The sequence below is a fragment of the Stomoxys calcitrans genome, chromosome 2 (assembly GCF_963082655.1).
Source record: "Stomoxys calcitrans chromosome 2, idStoCalc2.1, whole genome shotgun sequence".
Classification (NCBI taxonomy): Eukaryota; Metazoa; Arthropoda; class Insecta; order Diptera; family Muscidae; genus Stomoxys; species Stomoxys calcitrans.
In genome coordinates, this window is record NC_081553.1 from 65,783,559 (window position 1) to 65,789,910 (window position 6,352).

At 40.1% G+C, this 6,352-nt stretch overlaps 1 protein-coding gene across 4 annotated transcripts in view; it reads right to left on the reverse strand.

The window, feature by feature from the left end:
• Positions 1 to 2,648, reverse strand: part of LOC106092199 (patj homolog) — a 364,103-nt gene extending 361,455 nt beyond the window's left edge. For 3 of the 4 annotated variants that reach the window (XM_059362018.1, XM_059362015.1, XM_059362016.1), the window contains exon 1: positions 1,933 to 2,648. The gene's annotated coding sequence lies outside the window, so the exon portion shown is untranslated. The other variant, XM_059362017.1, reaches the window with a different exon arrangement.
• Positions 2,649 to 6,352: the final 3,704 nt, after the last annotated feature.

Genomic DNA, 6,352 nt, shown 5'->3' on the forward strand with positions numbered 1-6,352 from the left:
AGCGGTTAGGTTAGGTAAGTTCCCTCGGAAGCTAGTTTGGCCCATTGTGATACCCCAGAAAGAAAGGGAAAAGTAAAGAAGATGTGGGTCCTCGGACTTAATACAGAGGTTATACACTAATGAAAAGGAAACAGGTGGAATGGGGACTCAAAGCGGGAGAGAAAAACGCCCATACCCATGCAAGCACTTGCTGGAGCCTATGCCATCCCCGTCGGAAACATCACGTTCCGTCAACAAATATCAGGAGACCTCTCAGAGGTACGTTCGCAAGTTCACCCAGATCTCAAAAGAATCGGAGCCCAAGAAAGGAGAGCCTTATCCCCTTACTAATGCTAAAACTTCTCTCACAAGTGGTTTCGTTATGCGGCACCCCTCTTATCATTTAGCTTAAACTTTTATCGAAATGCACTCATTGATATGAAAGAAGTATCCCCTCTTTCGCTATGAGACACGCCCCTTATCATTGAGCTTAAACTTTTATCGAACTGCACTCATTGATATGAGAGAAGAATCCCCTCTTGGTGGAGGGTATATAAGATTCGGTGCGGCCAATTTTATCGCGCTTTTACTTGTTTCTTCCTGTGTTTTCTTTTTCGGTGATAAAACCTTTGATAAGGCCTAGAACTTGTACCAGCTGGCAGTGGTGGCCCTAGCTATCAGTCTTTCGAGGCATTGCCTTTAGCAGGAGTTGTGGCAGCAAGCCATTAGCATTGGTATTTTATTGAAAGCTGCTGCATGGTTCGTTAGCTTTAATCTTTTTTCTTTCGTTTCCGTGGAATTTTTTGCCTTAGTTGGCAAGACGGCAAAATCTAGCCAGCCAGCCAAAAAGGGAAACTTATTTTTTGGCAATACTATTAAGACTATGAGGACTTTGATGAAATAACAGCAACGGCGTTATGGTTATGATTAGCCTGTTATATCCCCCCAAAATAAAGCAGTAAGGTCTGGGCTTGCCTTGCCCTGCCTTGCTTGCTTAACTCTCATTTCCGTTTGGAGGATACAAGAACATTTCATTTTTGCATATGTCTGTCTTTAATGGACACACAGCACTAGGGCCTAGAAACAAACGAACTCACGCACTTAGTGCATGCACACTCAGGCTAACGTGTGAATGTACACAGTTGTTGTTGTAATTCGCGTTGGCTTTAATCAATCATTTAAGTCACGCACCAAACACGCACTCACTTATTCAAGACAAAACACGTACACAAGCCATGCAGCCATTCATACAGGAATGCCAACATAACTACTAACTAGCATAGCAGGGAGAGACAGAAAGAGAGAGTGAGAGAGAGAGAGTACCTTAAAACGACTAAAAGAAATCAAGGAAACGAACAACCAACGAGTAAACCAAGAGAGTAAATGTTTTTTTTTTTTTAAAGGCAATACGAAACGATGCGATGAGGAGTCACAGTGGCATTAGTCGAAGTCGTAGTCGTGGTCGTAGTAGTAACAGCAGCAGCAGCAACAACAGCAACACAACAACCGTTATATGAGCATTCGTTTACCTTTGACCCCATATCGCCAAGGAACAACTTCTCCAATGGTTTAGCATTTACACACTCCTATAGCGGCAAAGGCACAAACGGACGATACGACCGACAAACAGCGACAGTAAATTTCCCACACTAAAATTGAATGGTTGTGGGTGTGCGAGTTGCTGGCCTTTGAGTGCAAATATGTGTGAAGGTGTGTTTCTTGGATTTTGCTGGTGTATATGTGTTGAATAGTGATTTTCTCTGAGCTCTTAGGCCATTTGGTTTATTTATTTATACTCTGTGACAGCTTTAATTAGGGTCCGTTTTCATTCATAGGCATTGACATTAACGTTAGACATTCGATGACAAATGGAGAAATGTGGGGAAAATCAAACCAAAAAACACTTGGCTAAGCTTTTTTTTAATAAAAAAAAAAAAAAAAAAACATTTTTACCAAACACTTTATTTTCACCAAAAAAGAGCTCTTAAGGCTTTCTATGTATGGGAACTGATTTTTAAATTTTTTTCATATATTTTTTTTTTCAACGTTGTAAATATTAAATATATATTTTTCTTAATTTTCTTTAATTTCCTTTCTTTCACTTATTTCTTTTTTTTTCTAATTTTTAAATATGTCGTTAACACTTTCTTTAATTTTCTTTTTTAAAAACGAAGGCAAAATAGGTTTTGCACTCGCGCTATAAACTCTTTAAAACACGTTGAGGGCGACGACGACGACGGCCACGGCGTTTGTGGTGGCAGCGACAACGGCGACGGTGAAAACCAACGCAAAGGCTCTAAAAGCCTTTAAAGAAAGAAATCGCGGCCGAGTGTTGTGCCCATTTTCATTTTTTTTCTTTAACATTTTTTCTTAACCGACATCAATTACGCGCGCTTTAACTTTTAGTAGGGTAGGGCATTACGAAAAAAAAAATAAACGAAAACCCCAAAAAATTCACACAAAATCAGCGGAACAGTAATACAATGCATAAAGGAAGTTTTTTTTTGCTTTCAATTTTCTTTAAAATTTACTTTTAAATAGTACATACATATCTGTGTATGTGTGTATGTATCAAAATGTATTTTTTTCACTTGTCTTCCTTCTTTTTTTTTTTTTGTTTCTTTAAAAGTTTTCAAATAACAATTTATTTTTTAGTTTTAAGTCACGCGCGCGTTTCACCTATACAAAAATTCGAACACCCGCACGTTACGAAGTCTCTTCAACGTTTAAAACATTGTTGGGGTATCATCGTATGAATTTTTGTTTTCTTGTGCATGCACACTCGCCGGAGTTGAGTGTAACGGTATTTTACACTCTACCATCCAATGTTCCGCACACGAAATACAAGGAGCACATTAACAACAACAATAACAACGACGACAACAACAACAAACACATTACTTGTTATGTTCACAGCTTCGACTTGGACTGTTTTGCCCTGTTGTTGTTGGGTTGCTCTCGGTATTTCTTGGGTGTTGTTTTGTTATTGTCACAGTTTGCATTCTCTCCCATTCTCTCTCTCTCTCTTTTATGTTTTTTATTGTTATTGGACTCTGTTGCTTTTTTTAGTTTGCCAATTTTTAGGTGCGCCATTGCGCCGAATCGTTTTATGTCATTTTATACAATAACAAATGTTGGTTTCTTTATTTACCTGTGAAGTTGGTTGCAGTTCCTATGATTATCTCGCCCAATTCACGTAGTAAAAGTTGTTGGTTTGGGAAGCTTTTAATAGTAAAAGCTCTTTGGCACATGTCATATCAACGGTGAGAAATATGAAAGCCATAGTGCCCTTTAGGAAAAATTTGGAAGAAAAAAATTTAGAATTAGGTATTAAAAAATGAAACGGTAAAAAAGAACAAACAATACAATCAAAATTATTTTTTTTTTTTAATAAAAAATGTAACAGAAAAATTAAAGGAAATTAGAAAGAACGCGCCTAAGCTGAAGTTTGGGCACCCTATCTTAAAAATGAAACAGTGTAGCGAGAACATCAGAAAAAATTTTCAGCGGTGGTTTTTCCCCTGCTGGCGAGATTGGGGACGTGTAAAAACTTCTCCACAAAGAGATGTCGCACTGCGGCACGCCGTTCAAAATCGCATATAAAAAGTAGGTCTTATCACTGAGCATAAACTTGAATCGAACTGCACTCATTAATATGTGAGAAGTTTGCCCTGTTGCTTAATTTAATGATCATGGTCAAATTTGCATAGCGAATATATTTATCGCTTGAACACTATAGTCACTGACTGCCAAGATCATAAACCCTTTGTGACTCTATTGGTTGCCAAACTCATCAAAATCAGCTGATTTCATAAAGGAAACAGCTGATTTCGAAGATATGGCAATCGAATCAAGTGCAAAACAAGTTAAAGCGTGCTAAGTTCGGCCGGACTAAATCTTGGGAACCCACCACCATAGATTCTGCTTAAATATGGGAGCTATATCCTGTTATAGACCGAATTGGACCGGATAGAAACAAGGCTAGTAAGGGCTCAAGAAGTCAAACCGGGAGAACGTTTTATATGGGATCCGGTTTGAACCGTACTTGGCACAGTTGTTTGATGTGTAAATAGAACACAATGTGCAAAATTTCAGCCAAGTCGGACAAATATTGCGGCTTCCACTGGCTCAGGAAGTCAAATCGGGAGAGCGGTTTATATGAGAGCTATATCAGATCTTGACCAATTTGAACCCTTGGCACAGTGGTTCAAAGTCATAACAGAACACCATGTGCAAAATTTTCGTCAAATCGGACACAAATTGTGGCTTCCATGGGCTTAAGAAGTCAAATCGGGAGATCGGCTTATATGGGAGCTATATCAGCTTCTTGACCGATTTGAACCGTACTTGGCTCAGTTGTTGGAAGTCATAACAGAACACTATGTTCAAAATTTCACCTAAATCAAAAATTGCGGCTTCCAGAGCCTCAAGAAGTCAAATCGAGAGATCGGTTTTTATGGGAACGATATTCAAATCTGAACTGATATGGCCCATTTGCAATCCCCAACGATCTACAGCTAGCTAGCTCTACGCGTCCGACGGCTATCATGATTTCGACAGACGGACGGACGGACATGGCTAGTTCGAGTCAGAATATCGAGACGATCAAGAATATATATACTTAATGGGGTCCTGGATAAATTCTTCGAGGTGTTACAAACGGAATAACTAAATAAGTATTCCCCCATCCTATGGTGGTGGGTATAAAGATTTGTGTTGTTTGGCAGTTAGACAAAAGGACGGCCCTATATGCAAAGTTTAATTTAGAATGCCCCAACAATATATACATAATACTTTTCCGGGTCACAGATGGTTATTGCCACACGTTACAAACGGACTAAATTGGTAAACTCCAGTATATGACAATAGGTATATGAAATCCACACAAATCACGTTTCCTAAACTAATAAGTGACATAATACAAAACTTGTTAGCGGAGATCAACCCACTCAAAAAAATTTCTATACATAGACATGACTAGGTCGAAGTGTACCCCGCTAAGAACGTTGGTGCTCTATGCTCTTACACCGGTAAACGGCATCTTAAGCATGCCAGCTTTCGCTAAACACTAACGATGCCATATTCGGACTCAGACTAACTAGCACTAAGACCAATACGAGATGCAATGTTTAAATAAGACATCGGTCTTGACAGATGGCTCTAAAATGGAGTCAGGGCTAGGCTTGTGGGCCACTCCTGGAAACTCGACATAAATAAGTTGGTGAGCCCGCCGGAAGAGGTGTATGGTCTTCCAAGCATAAATCTGAAATAGACTTACCGCTTTCGAAACTCAGACAGTATTGCGGCCATCAATGCCTTGGATTCGAGGGAAGAGTTTGAGATCCCTTAATAGACTCCGAGCTCACGACAAAAAGCTAACATAAGTTCACGGACACGGTGGCGTTTTTTGGAAACGAGATGCAGTTGCCGGTCTTGCATACGTGAGACTTGTCGTTGTACAGTGGTGGCCAGCGCGCAAGCGGTGGTGAGATGGGAATTTGTATAGGGACGCCGAACTACAGGGGCACTTTGGCCTACTTTCGACCGGAAGAGGAGGAAGGAAATGCTGACATTTCATAAGAGGTCAGTGAATACTATTACAGGAGTTATAACTGGTCACTTCGGGATAGTCCCAATGGTTGTGCACCTGAATCCTGCATAATGATTACTGCCCTAATGAATATGGAGTGTACACGATAGAGCACTTATTTAGCTTATATTGCGGGTTAAAGTGGGTACATGCTTTCCGTCTTAGAGAGACGACTGTCTTCCTGAAGTATATCTCTTAAAGTGCTGAAAAACTTTCCCCTAACCGCAATTGCTACGTCATCAGCATACGCGACCACTTTTACATCTTTTTCTTCCAGAGCAAATAATATATTGTTAATGGCTATATTCCAAAGTAGAGCAGACGGTACACCTCCTTGAGGTATTCCTCTTCTGATCCATCTTTTTAGATTCGCAGATCCCATGCCTGGCGTTATGCACCTTTTAGTAAGTAAGTTATTAATAAACTTTCTTACGGTAGAGTTGATGCCTAGAAACTCCAACTCCTTCCTAATTGGCGCCGGTTGGAAGCACCGTTAATGTCAAGAAATGCTACCATTGTATATTCCTTGACAGCGAGAGAACCCTTTATGAAGCCGAAAAGGTCTTGAAGGTCTGTTTCAGTGAATTTGCCTTTACTATGTGCATGTAGCTGCCGCACCAGGCAGTCTCCAGGGATCTTCCTACAATGAGGCTCTTCTTCCCTGCAGAAGCGGCATCAACCAGCCACTTAAGGTTTGAAGGTCTCTGAATCGTGTGCCGTATATAGGGAAGCCAGTCAGTAATGAGACTTATTTATTTCAAGGCTAGATTCTACTGAAGCTCA